The 22,084-nt window shown below is 41.8% G+C and overlaps 1 protein-coding gene and 1 long non-coding RNA gene across 12 annotated transcripts in view; one reads left to right on the forward strand and one right to left on the reverse strand.

The window, feature by feature from the left end:
- Positions 1–453, reverse strand: part of CHD9 (chromodomain helicase DNA binding protein 9) — a 92,884-nt gene extending 92,431 nt beyond the window's left edge. For 9 of the 10 annotated variants that reach the window (XM_068693645.1, XM_068693642.1, XM_068693646.1 and 6 more), the window contains exon 1: positions 319–453. The gene's annotated coding sequence lies outside the window, so the exon portion shown is untranslated. Of the gene's footprint in view, positions 1–91; positions 251–318 lie in introns of those variants that run through there. The other variant, XM_068693640.1, reaches the window with a different exon arrangement.
- A 148-nt stretch (positions 454–601) lies between these two features.
- On the forward strand, positions 602–19,338 carry LOC137862023 (uncharacterized). 2 transcript variants are annotated; one of them, XR_011100012.1, is made up of 3 exons: positions 602–4,629; positions 17,477–17,581; positions 18,286–19,338. It is a non-coding gene; the product is annotated as an uncharacterized lncRNA (long non-coding RNA). The 2 variants fall into 2 exon arrangements; XR_011100013.1 differs by having other exon boundaries at positions 17,477–17,577.
- The last annotated feature ends 2,746 nt before the right edge of the window (positions 19,339–22,084 follow it).

Here is a 22,084-nt window from a genome sequence, read left to right on the forward strand (position 1 = left end):
GGGCCGGGGCCGCCGCCGGGGCCGGGGCCGGTGCGCCCGGAGCGCGGCCTGCTCGGCGGGGCGCAGCCCGGCCCCTCTCGCACGTACTCACCGCCGGGTTCGCCATTACGCCAAGGCGGCGGCGGCGGCGCCCGGAGCCTCCCCCGCTGCCCGGCACGCACGGGCGGCCGCGGGGGGAGGGAGCGGAGCGGAGCGGGGCGGCGGGGGATGCCCCGCGCCTGACAGCTCCCCACCGGGCCGGCCGCGGGCACGCGCAGCCCGGCGGCGGCTCCCCGGCGGCCCCACGCCCCCCTCCCCGGGCTCCCCGCGGGCGCTTACCGGGGCCGCGCCGGCTGCCGGGGCCGTGCCGGGGCCGTGCCGGGGCCGTGCCGAAGTTTCAGCCGCTCGCCGCCGCCGCGACCCCACCGGCCCCAGCGAGCCCGCGGGGCCGGGCCGGGGGGCTCATTTGCATATTTCTCAGCCCCGCGCTGATTGGCCGCGGCGCGCGGGGGCCGCCGCGCGCTGACACGGCGGGAGGGGAGGGGAGGGAGAGGAGGGGGGGGAGGGAGCGGGAGCGGCGGCGGCGGCGGCGGCGCGGGGCTGAGGGGACCCGCGGGTGGGAGGAAAAGGGGGCGGGGCCAGCGCGCGGGGCGGGGCGGGGGGGGCGGGCTTCCTGCCCCCGGCCCTGGCTGAGGGGAGGCGGTGGCAGTGGAGGGGGGGGAAGGAGGGGATAAAATGGAGCGCGGGCGGCGGGGCCGGGCCAGCCAACATGGCCCCCTCGGCGCGCTGCGGCCAATCCCCGCCGCCTGCACCCGGCAGGCCCCGGCGGGGGGGGAGCGGGCATGGGGAGTCCCGGGGCGCTCCCGGCTGAGCCCTCAGAGGGGGGTTGGGGCTGTGAGGGGCGGTTGCTGCCCGCTCTGTGAGGGCGGCCGGGGGGGGGGGGGTTGCGGGTCGGTGGCCTCGGTCGTGGTCCTGGCGTGGCAGCCGCGGCCCTGCAGGGGTGGGTGTGGGAAGGCAGCGCCGCCAGGGCCGCGGGCACGCCGCGAAGGGCCGGGGTTTTCTCCACAGGGGCTCCTCGGGTGTGCCAGCGCGGCGCCTGGGGCTCCCCTGCCACACTGACTGGCGTCTGGGGCAGGCAGGCAAAACCGAGTACTTCACACGTCGAGTATTGATTTGGAGATCCAAATCGAGGAGTAGCAGCTCACAAAACGCTTAGAGATCATATCACTGAGGTGACTCTTAACAGGTCCTGGGCAGGAGTCCTTAGGGGATCACCTCCAGCCAGGGGGGGCTGCAAGGGGCACCCGGCTCTGGGGCTTCTGCTGCCTCACCGGGTGCAGCAGGGGGAGATTAAAAGCTCCCCAGGTGAGCGGTTATACAACTCTTCAGAGGAGGCCTCAGCGAGAAGATTTGGTTCCCCCGAGGACTGAAGATGCAAAGCAGTGCGGGGGGATTCCCAGAGTCGCCCTCCCCTCAGCGTGGTGCCCAGGAGGACTGCATGGGCTGTGCGGGGAGGGGCAGCAGGGATCTGCCTCTTCGGCATCCTCTGCAGCCTGCTGAAGGGAACTAGGGACGCGCTTCTAGTTCTCTGCAACCTGTTGCTTCTGTCTTCTAAAAAGAGTTCTTATTATTATAGCCAATATCAGATTTCTTACGTAGTTCAGATAACTACATGTCATAATACATGAATTTTAGGATCTCTAAATAGCTTAAATAAGCTTATATTGATAGAAACATAAGATAGGTTCTTATTCTCCATTACTTCAAAATGCAAACCTTTAAGCAATTGAAGTTTCAGCTTTCTAATATTCTATTTCCCTTCTTCCGCTTCCTTCATTGCTAAAGCTTTATTTTTTTTTTCTCTGACTGCTTTTAACAGTTATGCTAAAGTTCTCTTAGAAGTTCTTTTCTTTTAGCCAGCCCTATAGGTTTTGCTTCTGTATGTTTTCTCTGATGAACAATGGAAGATAACTTCAAAAAATAAACGTGCCTGTTGTTTGGTGGTTTTTTTTTTTTTTGTCCTCATGGTTTTGAGAAGAAAGCACATATGTCTCTACTTTTCTGTTCTCTCTGAAAAAGTATTTCTTCAAAAGAAAGGCAACCTTTATCCTCTTAGTACAATTAGCCAGCCAATCATAGTGCATCCTTAATAAAGCTATCAATGCAATTATAACAGTGTGAAGGGTTTTCAGATGTAGATAGTTTAAATGGTAATGTCATAAGTTGAAAACACAGGCTTAGAATGATAAATCACATAAATCACATGAATGACTGGAAACAGGATCATGGGACTGGTTATTCTGTTGCTGAAAAAGAAAATTGAATCTCATGAATCTCTTAGCATTTAGACAAAAGGAAAAAAAAAACACAGATTGTTTAAATGTGCAGAGTTAAATGTAGATTTTTGTTTGGGGTTTCATTTTCTTAAACATATCATCAGTTCTGGGGATCACTGTCACAGAAGTTCTGCAGAGTGCTAAATGTTTTCTTTCAATTTCGCTAAACTTCTGTCACTTTATATCACCATCCAAAAGGCTACCAGTATTTAAAGCAATTATAATTTTAGCTGGTTTCATACATTTTGTGAGATATTTGTTTTCTCACCACCACTGTTCCCTCACAAGCTAGTTGCAATGCTTTGATCTATCAATACATACAGATGACTCTTCTAAAATATTGGGTTTGATAAAGTAGGAAGAATACGGTGTGTCTCCCCTCCTTTATTTATGGATGTCCTACCTACAGCAGTTAGAGCACACGCATGTTTGTGTTCTGGATTCCCACAGAACTCCAGCAACTCGTTCTGCCTTGGGACCTACCACTTGCATGCATCATAGGCTGTAGGAGGAGAAGTCCCACACTTTACTGGCTCATCTTTTACCCTGTCTGGGTGCAGGATAAAATTTTCCAAGAAAAAAAAAAAAAAAAAAGAGGAAATTGATTGCTGCACTTGCCTGGTTTCCTGTCCTTTGATTATCCATGGAAGCTGCTGTAGGGGTATTGAGGTCAGGACTGGAATGAGGTCTGCAGGCACTGCATCAGCTGCTGAGATCCCATTGTTGCCACAGCGACTGCTTTGATCCTTCTCTGTAGCCACTCTGTGGGACTTGGGAAAGCAAACAGCGGCTGCCTGCACAGATTGCAGCTATTAGAGCAACTCTTCATATGTCTCTGTCGACACTCTCTAGAAGCCTGGTAGGAATCTGTGATGCAGGTGAGGACTTGCAGTGCCACGCAGACTGGGCCTTGGTTGATGTCTCGTGGCTACCCGGTGCGCTGCCTTTACAACACGCTGCACGAACATGGAGGAGAACACTTTCAGATTACTTTTGGAGCCCTTAACAAATCTGCAGGGTGAGGGTAAGCTCGTGTTATTTTACCTCTGGACTTATTTACAGTCATAGGTTCCCATACAGTTCAAGCTGGGGAGGTCTACTTTGTTTTGTTGTGTTGTCGGCTGGCAGTTTGTAAACACGTTTGATCTGAAATATACACGGGAGCTCCTGCACGGAGGAGCTGTGCTCCACACCTGCAGATGTGAAACACTGCAGATGCAAAGTGAGCGCGTAGAGGCAGATGGTTTCTCTCATGGCCTTGCAGAGGCAGATGTAAACCAGACTATGGTTATAAATCTTTTTAGGTTAGCACTAAGTTTAATTCTTTTGACTGTGTGTGTGGGGACAATTGCATCCAAGGGTCTGGATCAAAAAGAGATGGAATATTGTCATAAATAACCGCAAATAAAAATCTGATTGCTGTTTATACTTGCAGGCAACCTATTTTGTAACATGGAAACCTCTCGGCACCCAAACTGTTTGATTCTGACTGATATGTCCTAGAAGTTTGCCTGGCAGTTGGAAACTACTGATGTGAATTAAGTAACCCTGCAGTTGGGATATCAAAATGCTGCTTCCACTGCTGTTTCTCCAACACCTACATCTGTAGTTTGGTTCTCCGCTTGCCACAATGACAGTCACAAGTACACTGCTAGCTGATAAAAGCATAATTGTAGTACTAAAATGAAGTCTGCCATGAAATAGGCAGTATGAGAGGAGAACGTTTGAGAATCTGAACTTACTGAAAAAGTATTTTTGTCTAAGTCCTGTTTTCAGTAAGAAACTAAAAAAGCCCTTTTTTCTTTTAGGGATTTGTTGGTAGTAACCAGTTTTGTGGATTTTTTTTTTTTTTTTTTAACTGTTTGCTGTGCTCCTTTTTGAGAGAATCACTCATCTCTTGGTAGACTGAGGATACTTTGTGAGTCTGGGTGCTGAGATGAGATTTTTGAGTCAGGGTTTAAAGCATAGTCTGCAAAGATCATGTCTAAACAGGAACTGTGGTAAAGAACCACTGCTAAGCATTTGTGTTAGGAAGAAGGTAGCTGATTCAAGAACAGAACTGGAGGTTTTGATGATCAGGTGGAGCACAGGACTGAGGTCACCTGTCTCTCATTGCGTTACATAAGATAGCACTGAAGCCTTACTGCTTTTTTTCAATAGAGGAGTCAAATGGGGAGGAGTTTTCAAGAGAAAGAAAGTAAAGATAATCGCTTTAGAAATAGCAAGTAAGGAGATGTTATTGAAGTAGAAACGTATTAGAGATTCATAAGTCCAGAAGTATCTTGGAAGTGGCTACGATAATCTGAAAATAGCCGTGAGTATTTAAAATCATGTTAGTAGACCAGTTGTTGAGAACATGTAGTAAAAAAAAATAAATTATTATTGTTGTATTTTTCTTGTTTTCATGCTCGATTTTTTGTTTCTTTACATTACCAAAAATTGAATGGATATGGTATTACCTGATATTTGACTGCAGGGTTTAAAGTAAGTGTAGTTTTTTCTTTGAAATCTTATGCTCTTGAAGATTTTTTATTTTCTGGAGGTTATTTCCCGGCTATGAGATGATAGCCGGCCTCCTACTAAAATAAGTATTATGTTTGTTTGTTTTTGCTTCTGTTCTCTTTTGCCACTTGCCCTGGTAATAGAAATCTTACTTTGATAGTAAAAAAAAAAGCACAGTTGTTTTCAGGTGTTATAAGACAAGAAAATCTACTGAAATCTATTGGGAAAACTACTTCAAAGATTATAGCCACAGGGTTTTCTTTTTAGAGATGGGCAGGGGTTTAGTGGTAGCTTCTACTCCCTGGTGAGGGTTTTTGGTTCTCTTACTCATGTGAAAACAGTGAGCTCATACTATAGGAAAATCAGATACATCTTAAGGACTTGTGGCTTCTGATGAAAGATTGGGAAGGAGTGGGAAGACAGGTCAGTGCCAGTGTAGGGCTTTATCTCATTTTGAGTACTGAATAGGGAAACACTTCAGAGTACTTAAAAAGGAGGCTTAGACAACTCTTCGGGTAGCTTGAGTGTACAAAACAGAGTAAGTTACTACCTTGTCAGCTGCTGTATTCGTGGACTGCTGTAGGGAAGCAACTCTCTTGAAGGAGTAACAAAACTATCATCTGGAAGTTACCCCATAAACAGAGTTACTGCTTTAGGGTGACTACACACTACTGCTGATAGGCTTGTGGCACTTCCCCGTGTAGCTCCACTAACCATACTAGGGTTCTAGCTTCGGGACTGCTGTTGTGGTCTAAAACTAGTTGTAAAACCAATTGTTAGTATTGTGCCCCCCTGAAAACTTGCCATGAAACATACTAACTCTGGTGCTGGTGTGATCCGTGTACTGGCTTTTCTTAGGCACCTCTGAATGTTGAGTCCCATATATACTTTGTAAAAGAAATTCATGTTAGTGTCATCAGTTGTGAGTGGCATATGAAGTAAACTCCTAAAACATTAAGTTTTAGTGCAGTCTTCTGGCGTAAAATGCTATTTATTCTTCTTTCTATGTGAAGTGTACTGTAACAAATAGTGAACTGCTAATAATAACTCTGTAACTCTTTATTTCCTTTTCTTTTTTTTTCTGTAATACCAAGCCAGTGAAATACACTCTGGAAACTGAATTGTGTATGGAAAGCTCTACCGCCACAGGCAGGTGTTGGAAGAACTTGGATTTGGTACCTCAGTTTTGTGTGAGGCGTTCATCTGTCTGATGGCACTGGGAACTGCAGAGCCTGACTGGGCTGCGTGAGCTGGTGCTCAAACCAGCCGCATGGCTTAACTTTGTACGTGTAGAAAGCTTCTGCTGCCCTCTTGTGATGGTTCTGGAGATAACTGTGTAGCTGTTAGAAGCCCATTTTCTTTTAAAGCTGTGTTTTAGCTGGTAATGAAGTTAAAGATGTCCTTTTACTGGTAAGCAAGAGCTTCTAATCTTATAGGCTATAAAGCATTCTTTTTAAGGTAAAATTACCAGTGGATGTCATTTATCTTACCTTCAGCGAGGCTTTTCATACGATCTCCTGCAATACTCATATGCCTAAGGATTTTATGCTCTACATGGACAAAAAACTATTTTTTTGTCTTTTTTTTTTTTTTTTTTGGACTTTAGGAAAATAAAAACTGTCTGGATGATCAGGTGTGGAGTACTTAGTACTCAGCGCAAATGCTGGTAATGAATAAAATACTCCAGGGATCCATGGTGGAACTAGTTGTGTTTAACATCTGTGTTGGAAGATGCTGAAGTGAGAAGGACAGGCTGCTTTGCTCAAAGACAGGGCTGCCACTGAGAGACCTGGACAGTCTGGGGGACTGGCAGGAGCTTCCTTTCTCGAAGCTTGCTTTCTAACCTCAGATCCCTAGAACATATTCAGAAACCTCCTGTGCAATCTTCAACATATTCAGGCATCCGTTTTATAAATCCAGATGATGTAACATGCCAAGCCAATTGTTCTGCTGCCTGACAACAGGAATGCGGCTTATCATAGGTTTTTTGGTAAAACTGACGATGAAGCGGTGATTCAGTCTCTTGTCAGTGTTGACTTTGGGTAAGACATCCTCAAACTTGCTCTGAGGTAATACTGAAGTAATCACGAAACTGAAAGTGAGAATGTGTTCTCTGTAGTTCTGTATTTGTAACCTTGGGGTGAAACTCACCTGGTCTTAGACAACTTTTAACTTTGGACTTTTTTTTGGTGTATGCATTGTATTTTTGAAGTGAACTTGGCCTGGTATATGTTAGACACAAGACTTGGTCTTCAAGTTACCTGTAAAATAAATTTGGTACTGTGTGAACTTCATTGTTTCCATTTAGCTTGTCACAAGACAAATCATCATCCTGTGAGCTGTTGAGGTATCATGGAGTAGCTGCTAATGTCTGTGAGTTGTGCAGTTGAGCACCCAAAACATACACCCTGCAGAAATCATCCCGTCTAGACCAGAGACCGCGTTGGTTCATGTAGTGCAAAGCAGCAGTGGCTCTGCTGAGCCTGCCTTGCAATTTTAAGTATGGAACAAGTAAGGGAGGGTGCAGCTTGCAAACAGAAAGTTTTACATCTCTTCCGTTGAGGACAAATTCAGGGTAGGCTGTGTGGGATTCAGCAGTCATTTGGTCCCAGGGATTTCGTCAATCCCTAGTGATCCCAGCGTGCTGTAAGAGCAGTGCAAGCAGGCAGCAGCAGCTCTCCCCATCTGCAGTGCTGAAACTCTCAACTGGGGAGCTGAAGGTAGAACAGAGATGTGGCTGTCTGCCAGAGGGTTTAGGAAGTCGCTGAAGAGTGCTTTCGTTTCACTGGGGTTTTGCAGCAATTTGGACCCGTGCACCTAAATTCAGTTAAAATGATTCTTTGGATCTGTGCCTGAACAAACGAAGCTCCTTTGGACCTTGACTCTCTGGGCTGAAATCAAATATTTAATATCAGCTTAGAAGTGATTAGTTGATGTGGTAAGATGAACTTTTAAGAACTTTTGAATGTTTTGGCTTGTGTTTCTCATGCTAAGCTTAATTTCTGTGAAACTACTAGTCATGAAGTGCAAGAATATGGCAAAATTAAGCTTAAAGGTCTTTTAAAACATTACCTCAGGAAACTGTAGGGAAACATTGTGGAGGTTAAACATAGCAGTGATTGTCTTCATTGAATTGTTGACTATTACTGTGCATAGTAAACCAGCTCTGTGCACAAGAAACAAAATTTGCATTTTCTAACAAAATACATATTGGCAAAGACTGCTGCATTTCAGAAAGTTAATTCTAATGTGTGGATCCTAGGTGACAGCAGTTGTGAGGTACTGTTTCTGAGCTTTCTGTCACTGGTCTAGTTTGTGACTGATGCCACAAAACTAAAGCGAATATCCAGATATTTGTACTTGTATTTCCTAAAGATGCATAATAGAAATTGGATTTTGTGATGACAGAGCGCTGACCTTTGGGAACTTCTAACTGTCTGTTCTATCTGAGTAGCCTTCCTTTATCTGCACAGACTTTAATTGCCATCTCCTGATGCTTCCCTCACAGCCATCTAGGAATTAGGATTGCATTTGGCTGTACTGGCTTGTTGGTTCGACTGCTTTATTGCTTTTTCACTCCTTACTACAACATCCTTGCTCCCTTTTTGTTTTAAACTTCCAACAATAGTTGCTGTAACCTCCAGCACCTCATCACTTGTTACCTAATGCTTAAATTGTAGGGAAAGCTTCTTGCATATGTGTGTGTACATGCTAGTTTTTTTTTTTTTTTTTTTTAATGGTATTTAATAAAACAAGATTGTGGCCCGTAATAACAGCTTGAAGCAATTGGTATTGATTTTTCATATTTCAAAGTTTTGAAGGGATAAATGAATGAATCTATTCCCCTGTTTCTTAAGTTCAATTGATTTTAAATATTATTTAACTTTTTTTACAAATATCTTCATTGGTTTCAGGTATGCTATTCAGGAAGCAGGAGAACTCTGTGTGTGTCCATATGTAGGTAACCAGTTAAAAAGTATAATGCTTCTACTTTGGCTCAGTTTGTAGCATTAATGCTGCACCCCCCTCACCCTATCACTGCTGAAAGTACTTCTGCAAAAATGAGATTTGACTGCTCACAAGAGGGCACTGCAACTTTACTTTTGTGCACGTTCTTGTGAGATGTAAGCATTGCTCTGAGGTCTAGCAACAGAAGGCAAATAATATTGTTACTGTCTAGCCTCATTCATTTTAAAACCTAGTTCTTAGCACTAAAAATTGCAAACTCTTTTTAAACACAACATGAAATTGAAGTTAGTGGAAGTAATGGAGAAAGTTGAATGTAGAAGTTTGAAAAGGAGTGTCTGTGTTAGCTTTTGGGTCCAAGAATTGTAGCTGCTGATGACTGGAGTAGGGAGAGCCACATAATAATCTATGAGCTCATTTAAAGAAGAAGAGGGACTGTAATGAACTAATTTATTTACTTATCAAAGCCTTAATTGTTCTTTGACAGCTCAGTAGACAAATCATCATAAGAGGAGTGTTCACTTAGTAGAGATTAATTATAGCCTCCAGCATATCAAGTTTATTATGTCCAATAAGTATGGCAAACAGCAGTAAGAACATGTTTGTCGTTACACTTGATAGCATTCTTTTGCCTCAAGGCCTAACTCCTGTAAGAATGATTAGATGTGGGTGAATTGCTACTAATTCTGCAAACTGCTTTTTTATTTATATTTTTTTTGTGTGTGTGTGTGTTTGGGGGGGGTTCATTTAATCCTGTCCTTTAAAGCAAAATGAAAGTATAGGGTCTAATACTGAAGTTATCAATACATAACTGTTTGAACTCTAAAGGAGAGACTTTTTTTTTTTGTATTGGTTTTTGTATTGGTTACCTTTAGTCCATGCACTTGTTGGATTTAAAGAAACTTTAAACTTTTGGTCTAGAATGATTTTTCTCAGTGGAAAATGGAAGACAGGCAACCCAAAGAATGGCTGTTATTTTAGGGACTGCCTGCTGAAGAAATGTGTTTTAACAAGGTGTTTTTCCAATTTGCCATAGTGACTTTCAGATCTGAAATTGTTTCCTACTGGTTAGCACAGAAACTTGTGAGCTGTGTTACGGAAAAGCATGTATTGCTGAATAGGCAAGGCATATTCACAGCTGAATTACGTGAATAGCTAATGGAGTCATAAGAATCTGCTGGGGAAAAGCTGTACTTATATGTAATTTTTTTATTTCTTTTTGAGAAGCATACACACTACAGGATTATGACTCAAGCTGGGAGGAGGGGAATTACAAAAGCTAATGAAGTCATTTAAATAGTGAGAAAAAGGGTTACAGGGGAAATGAATAGACAGTGTAGAGTCTTTCAGCAGACTAAGAAAAGCCTTCTGATAACTAAGGTAAAATAAATTTGCGATCTCTAGAATAGGTTTTATCTGAAGAATATTAACTTGCTTTTTTTCAGTTCTCTGATGGACATATCAAAAAGTGAGACTTCTTTTAAAACAATGAGAACCTGATATCCCAGTGACAATTACTGAGTTCTGGCAGTTCAGACTGAGCTGTGGGGATGTGAGCAATTGTCTTCAAGTCAAGGCGTTTGTAGCATCAAAGCCAGATACCACTTGCTGTGTGCCATGTTGAGTCCTTTTAAAAAAATTTCTGTAACTGTTGTCCAGGGGAAGTGTGTGTGACCCACCAAATCTGATATTATCCCATGTGGTGAGCATTTAACTACATCAGAGTGTTACGGTGAATTTGTAAAGGTAGGCAGTCCAAGTGGTATGGTCTGACTTGGCAGTACTAGCTAGCCCAAGTAGCTGGCTCCTTGTAAAGGCTGGCTCCTATTAGCTGGCTATTAACAGTCAGTTATATGAGGACTGGAGCCTGAATTCCAGATCATAAACCTACTTTGCAAAGTTGGAAATAGGGGCTTATGCTCTAGACCCCAAAGCCCTGCTGCAGCTGCTTGCCGCATGGTAGTGTTTTGCCCTGCCCCAGTTCAGGCCTGTCCCAAACTGGGCTGTTTCAAGATGGAACTAGGAATCACTTGAATTAAACAAGATGTCTCTCTGTTATTGCAGGGAAGAGCTCAGTGTGAAATGGGAGGAGGGGAACACCAGTCCCTTAAAGCAGGGAGGAGGCTCTTCACCTGTGATACAGACAAATGTGTTTTGTAATCTTGGGGCATTTTTCTTTGAAACTTTCTGATCTATGTTCAGATGCTGTTAGAGAAGAAAACTCTTTGCTTAGATTGCTTAAAAATGGTACTGTCTGGTGCTCTGACCTACTTGTTGCCTTTGCTTTTTCTGACTTGAGTGGTCCTGGTCCTGGTCGTTGCTGTTGGCCATATCCTGCCAGACAGATGCTAGCACACGTAGAACGTTTGTTCTGAGTTGAGAATGGGATGCTTGCAGGGCTTGGAACTGGTGTGTTTAGAAGTTTTGTTCTTAACCTTCAAGAGAATGATTTAATAACTACTGGGCCTATGTCAATAGTCATATTGACTATGTCAATAACAACCAACTATCCAGTTGGATAATCTCAAATTTATTGTTGCACGGAGTTGAACAGACTCTCAAATATAGAAGAAGGCACAGAGAAGTACTGCTCTTTATTCTTCTAAATTTACTTCTGTTCAGTTTTCCGTAGCTTAGTTACAAAATTCTGCTCTGGATCTTTGCACCTTCAACTCCTAAAGAATCTTATTTCTATATAGTGGTGTATATAATTGTGTTGTAAGGATTCAAAAGCAGTGGGCATAATTCTTATGGGCAGCTGGAACTTCTGGGCATGGAAGAACAAGAGCAGAGCTTGGTGGTTATGAACATAGCTACACTGGCCAAAGCATGGGGGAGTGTTTGGTGAGGAAAAAGGTAGCAGTGGACAGAAGATAGGATTGGATAAATTAAATAACAGAAAGGAGAGACTAAGAAGCTATTTACAAAGGGATAAAAGAAAATAACCCTCTACTTGGAAGGGTATTGATTGTGTTGACGTAAGCTGTTAACCTGTAGCTCTTTCATGAACGTGCTGAACCAACAGCATTTTAAATGTCTGATGTCTGTTTAACCTATGTGTATCTTAATGTTTTTAACCAGTGTCATTGTTGGGTTTGAACATGCTTATTTCCAGCTGTACAGGTTGACCCCTTCAATACACAAGCTGCTTGACTTGGAATAAATTGGGTTGAATACTGCTGCTCTAGCTTACAAATACAAAACAAAATCTCCCACTTGACAAAAGTGAATGTTAAGGTACTCGTTGGTCTTGGAATTAATTTGTGAATTTGTCATCTTGATATTTACTTTTAATGAGTCTTTAGGTGATTTCCATACTTAAAGCCTTGGTTCACAGCTTTGCAGTTGGTATAAGATCTCAGTTGGACTCAAACTTGCAATAGAACGGGCTTAGGTTATGTTTTATTCCTACTTAAGGCCTTTCATCTGGTGGGGGTATCAGGCTGCTTAGGAATGCTGCCTCTAAACTACAAAGAGTATGTTTGATATGGATGCTTATATTAATAACTACAGCTCGTGAACCTCTAATAATTTTAAATAATGGAACAACTGGAGTCACAAATAAGCTCAGCTAGATAAGGTACTATGCAAAATATATTACAACAATTTTAGAAGCTCTGAACAGCAGGTTTGTGGAATTTGTTACTTGCTTGTGCTAATGTTTTAACAGGCTTTTACACTTAGTTGTGCAGATTGCTAACCCTCTAGACCCCCCAAATGCTGCTACTGTAGCAGTGGATGCCTGGGCAATAACTCTTTATTTCTGAGGTAGCTAAAGCAATACTTACATGTGAAGGGAAACTGGGAAGGCACTTGAGAGTTGCGTGCATTGAGAGGAGTGCAGAATGGGAATTCCCAGGTTATGAAGCTGTGCTCTAAGATCCTGCTGTGATCTTGAAATAATTGGGTTCATGTGTTTGCACCCCAGCACCCCCCTGCCCCTTAGAAACTTCCCAGCTCTTTCATGAGCTACAGGAAAAGCAGCACTTGCTCATCATTATCAGCCTGTGCTTTAGTTTGAATCTCCCAGCCTGAACTCTGTATTTTTTCTCTTTCTTTTTGATTATGCTTTCTGTCCCCAGTATAAGACCTGCCTCCATGCTGCATTTTTTTTTCACCTTGGTAATTTGGAACAAAGACCATGATTTCAGTTTGTCAATCTAAAATGTTTGCTTTCTGCTTCATTGTTACAGGAAGTTATGCTATTTAGTTAACTATTAGAACAGTCTAAATTAAAAGGGATCTTTATTTCTAAGTGTGTGCCTTGTTAACACCTCTAATAAATACAGTTATTCACTTCTAAAGTGTTTGTTCTTGCATCTGTTTGCAGGTACTGATTTGACATGATTTGTATTTGACATAGTATTATAGGTATTGAGGTAGTACTTGAATATCCAGCTTCTCACTTCTGCAATGCTGAGCTGTGTAACAGCCCATTAATTCTCTGCTCTAATGCAGATTTTGGAATTAGGGCACATGAATCTAGGCTTCAGGATTGCTCAAAAACTGTGTGAATTATCTAGGATTCATTAGCTGCCAAGAGGAGACTGGTTTCTTTTCTTGTGAAATTGCACTTAAGGTGCAATGCAGTCCCTGATATTTAAAGATCCTGAAGAGTTCTCCTACTCGTCAATGTGTAAGGAAGCTGTGTGATCTGGCTGGTTACTTGTGAAATCGTTAATGGACATAATTTTGAGTTGGCAATATCAGACTAGGAAACAAGACTATCAGTGCAACAGGAAACAGGCTTATGACAGATACCCATTTAGTGTAGGAAATTGGCAGTCCTTTTTTATGTAGACGTAAGTCTTCTGGAGAAAGAGGAAAAAGCTTACACTCTCCGGTCCTTACCTCTGTCATGTCTCATTGCAGACGTGCTGCTTCTCTCCCTCACCTAGCAGATAGCAGGAATTTGGCATCTACCTCTACAACGATACCTCCCTTTATGATGTTCATGAAGCATACAATACAAGGCTCAGAGAGTGACATGGCTCACTCAAATTCCAAAAGCTCATTTCTTAAACTTAGTTTGGTAAAATTGTCAAGTACTGTAACATATTTACTAGCTTGACAGACTTTTTTTTCTTAGCCAGCCAAACACAGCTTGTGTTTTTTCAAGAGAACAGATTGTCGTGGTTCCTCCTTCTTGGTGTACAGCAACATGGGCGTGTGTGACAGCAACAGAACAGCAGCTAGGACTCAGAGGCAAGGAGGGCTGGGGATCCAGGGAGTCATTTCTTGTCCAACTACTTAATATCTGTTCCTTATGCTATCCTCTTAAGGAGCCATAATTAATCTAAGGCTGGAGTGTCACCGTTCCAGCTGAGCCATTCAATTTCAGAAATCTCTGGTAAAGAAATGGAGGGGTGACAGCATGTGCTGTGCCACTGGAAATTTTAACACTTCTTATTTGCAAAGGAAGCACAGAGAACAGCAGTGGGGAAGTCATACCTTATGGTAACCCCAAAACTAAAATAACTTGATTATGTACCTGCATGTGGAGGCTGTCTTCTGTTGATAAACTCACATCTTAAAAGAAGCACTGAGATGTCCTTGTAAATGAGGTTTACCTAGGCAGTCTTTCCACCTTGGAGAAGGTGGATTACTCATGAGTTTAATGAGATGATCTCCTTTATTTCTATGGGAAGAAAAGAGTACGAATATACTCATTTAAGGCAGCACAGCATGCTCAGTATATTGCAATGTGCAGCTTGCTTTGTTGCTTTTAGGGTATTTCTGTAAAGTAGTTCATAAATAATATTTTGTTACTAGACAGACAAAGGAAAAAGACTTTGTTTTAGCTTATTAATCCAATAAAGATGGGGAGAAGCAATATTCTGAACTTACTGTGCAGTAGACTTTCCTATTTGCCTGGTTATTACGCATTTCAAGTTTTTTTAAAGGAAACATGGGATGGAAAGCTAGTAGTGTTGCTATGGGAACAAGAATTTGCTGCAGTGGTGTAGTTGTTGAAGTTTGTAGCACATCGGTATGTTGACTGCTACTCAGATGTGAAAACAATGCGCGGCCAGTTTGAAGAGGGGCCAGAAACTTGAGGAATGGGTTAGAAGTGTAATTAATACACCTCAAGCCTTCTTCAAACACTTGTAGATAACCTTCTTCTGCATTTATTGTCCAGTTCTAATATGTGACGTTTGCTATCTGAATTGCACTGAACTTGAGCCTGCTGCTACAAGCAGGACACGAGTACTTCAGCTGAATGATTGATTGCTTGTTCTGAAGAAACTTGTTGTGGAATTTTACAATATTAATTTTGGGGTTGTAATGAAGAGCTTTCCAGAAAATGCTATCTTTTAACAGTAGAAGGAAGTAAATATGTTAAATCAAGATATTCTAAAGATTTCTGATGGCAAAAGCTGGCAAACAGGCATTTATTTGTTCACTATCACAAACAGAACAGACTGAACCAAGTGATTTGCAATGAGGCCGAAGTAGACTACCATTGCAGGACAGTGTAATTATCTTTGTGCCTCTTATCCAAACCTGCTTTCTGTTGAGAAAGAAAAAGAAAGAGAAAAGGACATAGATGTTGCCAAAAAATAATAAAGACTATTTTTAACAGTGATAGTGAAAGGTGCATGTATAGCCGTTCAAGGAAGTTGAAATGGTGTTGGCTTGTTGTCTGTAAGCACCGTAGCTTCCTTACAGGCAATGAAGCCACAACCTGCAGGCTGGTCCGAAGGGTTGTCTGTACAGCCCCTTTGTGTACAGCCCCTATAAGAAGGGTTCTTGCTGCACCTAGACTACTGGTTGTAACAGGGCGCAGGGTGTGGGTGCATTCAGTTCAGAAAGGCTGCAGTGCCAAGCTCTCTGTTCTCTCTTGTAACCAGAATGGTATCTAGGTCTGGGCCTAAACTTGTTATGTTCAGTACAACAGACTTAGACTTCACGTCTCAAGTACAAAAATTAAGGTTCTCATGCTAACAAAGCTTTTAGGGTCCATGGCTTCTGGCTGCTAACCTTCGAAACAAATGATTTGAGAACCGAGAGCATCTACAGTTTGCTTGCATGTTGTGATGAGTATTCATGCCTGAGAGCATTTGGACAGTTTTTTCCCTCCCACCTAAACTGATTTTATCCTACTTCCTGTAGTACCCCTTCCCTTATTTTCTGAAAAATGTATGATGAAGCCATCTGTGACAAGATACAAGGTACATTTTTAGCAAGATCTACAATTTTGATGAAGCCCATGCTCACATAAAGAGACTCACTGGTGCCAAAGGCATGACATTAATGGATTTCACTTCCTGGTTCAAAACTTCTGTGAAACGTAAATCAGTCAATATTTAAGACAGTGCCACCTCTGGGAAGGTTTTATTTTTCTTAAAAGATATTGGGAGTAATCCTTTAAAAATTGTAATCAGGTGCAACTCCTAGGGCTACTCTAGGCTGTGTAATACTGCAGAATCAGCATAGTATTCAGCTACCATCTAGTGGGGAATTTGAGGTAGTGTTCTGAAAAGGTGGAGCAGTAAATGCTCCAGAATTGTTAATTCCTACATAGGCAGACTTAAGGAGTTCTGGGAATCAGTTTTTGCCCGATTCTTTTACATCCTTATAACTATTCTGCTTTCACAGGAGTAATCACGTTCAAAGGAGGAAGTATACTAATGTGGATTAAGCACTCAAATGCAGAAATACAGAAGTGTAGAGTCATATTCCTGTTTTCCTACAAAACCCAGAAAATACACTCGTGCCTTCAGATTCTGAACAGCTCCATATTCCTCTCATTTTATCAGACATTTTGGCTTAAATCAATCTGGCAGGTACAAATTCTACAATGTAGTGACTAGGTTATGGTTGCTCTGGTGTCTATGCTGCACATGCAATTAAATGCCAAGAGTAACAGTAGAAATTCAACTAGCAAATCAGATATACCTAAGGAGCACACAAGTTTATGTAATATTCTTTTAAATAACTTTTTCCTGCTCTGTAACTTGGCTTATCAATGCTTGTAAAGATAAGTGGGTGTTCCTAATGTTAGCTGAATAAAATGGGAGGTAGTAAATGATGTAAACAAAACACCCTCTTGCCTAACAGCCGTTAGTAAAAGGGAACATAACACAAAAGCCTCGAAGCAGAGAGCAACGTCCCTGGTGGTAGCTGGGCAGCAGTAGTCATCTGAGAAGCACTGAGTTGTGCAGTTAAACTGCGTGGTGGTGCTTGGACTTGCTTCAGATGCACAAGTCTGATTCTCCTGAATTTGGGGGGAATCTTAAATATCATGCAATATATTTAGCCTCTGCCTCAAAGGAACAGTGAGCAACTTTCCCTTTATTTCTGCTGAGCATGTTTGAGGCACCTGTACCCTGTTCCCCATATGGACATCCTTCACATTAAGACAGCTCACCTTAATGTATCTCTATTACTGTTTGCAAGCATATGCAGATCAACACCCAGTAATGAAGTTTACTGCTGTTTTTTTTTTTCTAGGTCTAGAAAATAAGGGCCTATTTCGTTGTGTACTGGCAACCCTGCAACCGTGGTCCCAATGCTTGTTATATTAAGAATAGCTGATTATGAAAGATCAAGTTAATTAGTGTGGGGTTCAATTTGTGGCTATAAGGTCTAGTACTGTTGAGCACTTACCTACTATATAGTTGTGTGAAATATCAATATGATTTTTTAGCTAAACATATCTCTGCATTTTTTTTTAATAACTCTTTTCATAGGGGGAAACACACCAATGAAGTTGACCTGCGCGTGGAGGTACTACTGGCTTTAGTTTGTAGCAGATAGATGATAGGAGTCAGCCAGTCACTGTGAGCTCATTGTATGTAAGTTTTTATTAGAAAATTGTTTGAATGTTGGGTTAGAATGCCAGTTGGCTTATTGGTTTAGCTTCTGGTAGAGACCTGCTGTTTTTGGCATGCTTGAGTTCTGAGTGTATTCATTCACTCCTGCTTTTCAGCTGAAAACTTCCAGCTACTTCAGTGAGATTTTTGGGATGCTTTTTTTTGTTTTGTACTAGACTTAATATTCAAGCTGATATTTTAAGTGTTTTTGGGCACATGGATTTGTATAACTTCATAGCTTTCTATTCAAGACTAGTGTCTTAAGTCAGGTGTCTACATAACCTAGTAGTATAGATTACAATACTGAAAATGCTTAGAAAAATATATAGACTTGCTGCTGTGACTATTTTTTTTTTTTTGTGTGTGTGTAGCAAGGCACTGTTTCCTAGTAACTAAACTATAGAGTGTTTAGAAGATAAAATAAAATAGGCTTCCTTGGGCAAAGCAATCATGAGTTACTCATCTAGGAAAAATATGAGTGAAGAACAGTTTCATAGGCTTTTTAGAAAGGCAGCAAAAATTGTCTTTTGCTGGCTGCATTAAACTGTAGCTCTTTATTGGCCAGTGCTTGATTAGCAGGATCAGTGTGTTGTCACAGAAACCAAACATACTTGCTCTTAACAATACAATAGGGAATGCTATTTAGCTAGGAGTTCATTTCCTTGTACTTCATTCCTTCAATGCAGTGAGCCTTCTATAGACTTCTACCAAAAAATCACAGAACCTTCATTGACTGAGACCAAAATGGGCTGCAATACCAGTAAGAGCACAGCAGTTGTGGAATCTGTCCAAAAACCTGGAGAACAGCCTGAAGAAGAAGAAAAAGATGACCCTTGCACAGAAACAACTGCTGATGCTGCCCAGAATTTGGCTTTGAAGGACAGTGCTTGTGACAGAACAAGTTGAAATAGGATATTGATGTACTTCAAATACAAACTGCAGCTATGAAGTAAGCAACTTAATTATTGGTGTTCTGTGCTTGAAGGGATTGATCTTTGTATTACTGACAGACTGTGCAGATCAAGTCGAGTTTCATACAGGATTTGAAGGAAGTCTGTATTTACAGCCGATGGTGCGATATGCCATTGAATTTGATGGATTCCCTGTGTGAATACCCAGAAGTTTGTGTGTTGCAGAAGAAGCAAGCTATCAACATTGCTTCCTGGAAACTTGCACTGAAGTCTGAAGTAATCTCGTGGAAATCAATGGAGACCTAAATCTAAGGCATTAACTGACTTTTTTTTTTTTTTAATGTATGTGTATGTATTTGTTGATTTTGACTCTGACTAAGTTTGTATTGTAATGACAAGTATAAATAGCAATAATATATGTTGAATAATCTGAAAGTGTTATGTGATAAACATGAATGTACTTCAGTATATACAAATTCAACTACATGTGAAGTTTTGTCTATTCTCCAAACTGTGCATGTTGATCCATTGATATACCTTCATGTTTACTACACTTCATTATGATCTGATGTGCTGGAATTTTGAGCAGTTTAAAAATCCTGATTATAATCAGTCTTCAGTCCTGTTGATGAAAAGATGTGCAACAATTCCTGTGCTTGAAGATGTAAACCAAGTAAATTAATGTTGTAACATATTTGGTTCTTTCAGTTCTGAACACGTGCAGTGAGGGATGTGCACATGCTTAGACATGCACACACCTTGGTGTACATTTCTTTGTGGGCTGACCTATACTTAACTTTGGACTGTTAATTAAAAGACAGTCTGGCATTTCCTAGTTTTCTCATGATTTAAGCACTTGTGAATAGTGTTTATATATGTCCATTCTGAGAAGACGAAATCTTTATTGTGTGTCCACTAAACGGTGGATGGTGTGCATCTTTAATGAAGTATCGCACTCACTTTACAAGAAAGGCTGGATGCCTGCTCTGTAATAGCACTGAAATGTTCTTGATTGCCATATGTAACAACTCAAGAACAGTATATTCTGGAACTTTTTTTCATAAATAAGGCAGATTTTAAAGTTATTTCAGTAGCCTATTCATCTGAGTTTGGTGTCTGATAGTTTTACCTCAACTTCTTCCACAATTCAGAAACTTCTAGCTGTTTCTGAATTGTGGACAAACTCTAGAAAAGAAGAGGATCTGGCTTCAACTCTCAAAGGGGCATATATATGATATATTTGGTCATCTGCCTAAGTTTCTGAGGGTTGGCAGTGTAGCACTTCAAACTGACTAGAGGGTAAAGCTGGGTGTTTAAGACACTTCTGTTAACTAAATTCATGTACTTCTGAGCTAAAAAAATTGTTTGCTGTTTCTGCTTTTTCAGATGTGCTTTGTCAGTGTTCTTTGCTTAAAAACTTAGCTTTTAAATCCTGTGTCTTACACAAATGAAAACCTGCTGTCTCTTAAGGGGTAACACTAACTGTTGGGTAGAGAAGGAATAACAGAAGGTGACTCCTCTCTTAACGGTCTGTTTCTTGCTGTGGTGGGTATCTAACATGGAGATGTATATTCAATGAGTAGTCTGAGTTCAGTAAATATAATTTATTCAGTACGCCTGTTGGGCATACCTCAGTTGGCATGGAGGTGGTGGTGGGAAGCAGGAAAGATCAGATCTGTTACTACTTGCTGTGTGTGCATTATAGCCTCAAAAGCCAGTGAAGACAAGTTAAAGGGGGTTGGCGCTTCCAAATGGGAACTTGACACTTGGCAGAATTAAGCCATAATTCAGCAGATTGTTAGAGCTTTTCTTTAGCCAAATGCATGTTAGTTGGTGTTTTTGTATGTCTACATTAGCATATCTTGTTTAAATGCTGGCGACGCTCATTTGAGAGTATGAAATATAGCTGCTTTCACTGTGTAAACTGAGAATTTAGCTAGAGCAACCTGTGCATAATTTCACTGCCAGTGTGTAGGCTACCAGACCGTGTTGGTACGTGGGTACACCTAGCAACCTGAAGCTCCTAGGGGTCAAATCCAGAAGTTTACAACAGGAGTTACCGTCACTGTAAGGATGTCTAACTGCTACACTTGCGGAGGGGCTAGTGTCTTACCTTAGAGTACTATGGGATGATTAGTTTGAGAAGTTCCGAAAATACTTTGCAGGTGGTTCTTCATCCGAGTGACTGGTGGCACCCACGGCATTTCAAAGGTGCATGCAGTGTGGCTGGGAGTGGCAGGTGGCCAATGTAAACAGCAGCCTGTGGCGGTTGCTTGCATATCTGTTGTGTATGCATTCTTCTCTCACGCACTGGATCCTATATTCTTAGTGGTAGCTTGGGACCTGAGGTAGGTATCTATTTGGTATCTAATAGGTATCTATTATTTGAATGGTCATGTGGAGAACTTCATGTCCTTTGCTCTCCCAGTGACCCAGTGCAGTGTTCCCTAAAGTGGTATATTTACAGCTTTACTCCCTGATGGGAGGGCAAGGTTGTGCTTCCAGAACAATTGTACTTCTTTCTGTTGGGATTACCAGTTCAGTTCCTGCACTTCACAGCTGGCATTTCTAACATGAATTTTTAAAATGGCACTTGATCCTCAAGTACTTAGCTTAAGGCATTGGCCAGATAATGATTTAGCGTTTCTTGATACAGACTTCAAGTCTCAGAACTTACTATGTACACACTACAAGCTACTAGTACGGAAATTATTTATAATGTTCTAAGCATATTATATTTCTGATTCTTACATCCTGGAAATTAAACAGAGGATGGCATAAGTTACCAAGCTAGTGGTACTCAACATCCTGTAGTTTCTCTTTAACATTGGATACAATACCTAGTTTCCTCTTTTCCCTAGGAGATTATCCTGTAACTGCTTTTTGGCTTCTTTCAACTCAGACTTAGGTAATTTTCAACAGTGTCTCCCTTTCCTCACAAAAAGGCTTATAAAATGTTGTCCTACCATGTTCTTCATGATTTACTCATCTAGCATAGCTAGTCTGCACATCAGAGGAACTGCTCTGCAGAGCTTGGGATTTTGGGTCTAGGCTGTTGTAATAGATGAACTGTAGTGATACTGTCAGGGAGATTCAGACCCATTTGTTCATATCTGAAATGATATTGAGAACTGGACCACAAGCAGCAGCATGGAGCCCTGGGCAGGGCTAGCTAGCTGTCCTGCTACCAATGTGTGTACTAGCTCAGAAGGTTGTGCGTTGTGCTATGATGCACCACAAACACTGAAGGAAAGGAAAGCTGTGTGGTAGGCACGTGATCTTGGAGTCTGGTGTGAGAGTACTTGACCTCCAAACATCAAGGGTTTTGTTGGTTTTGTTTTCACTCTTCCTGCACTCTTCCTATCTACCCTATTATGTAATCTTATCTCTGAGAGTTGCTATATGCCCTTATGTTGAGCTTTCTGTTTTTCCCATCGCTTCTCTGTCTCTGGGAGGGAAAAACGGTTGGTTTATTGCTTTACATTCAAAGGAGGAGGAAAACAATTACTTGGGCAAGTGTTAGTAAATATCTATTGAGCAAGTCTTTGATAAGCAAACAGTTGCGGAGATGACT

This window comes from Anas acuta, chromosome 10 (genome assembly GCF_963932015.1).
Source record: "Anas acuta chromosome 10, bAnaAcu1.1, whole genome shotgun sequence".
NCBI lineage: Eukaryota > Metazoa > Chordata > Aves > Anseriformes > Anatidae > Anas > Anas acuta.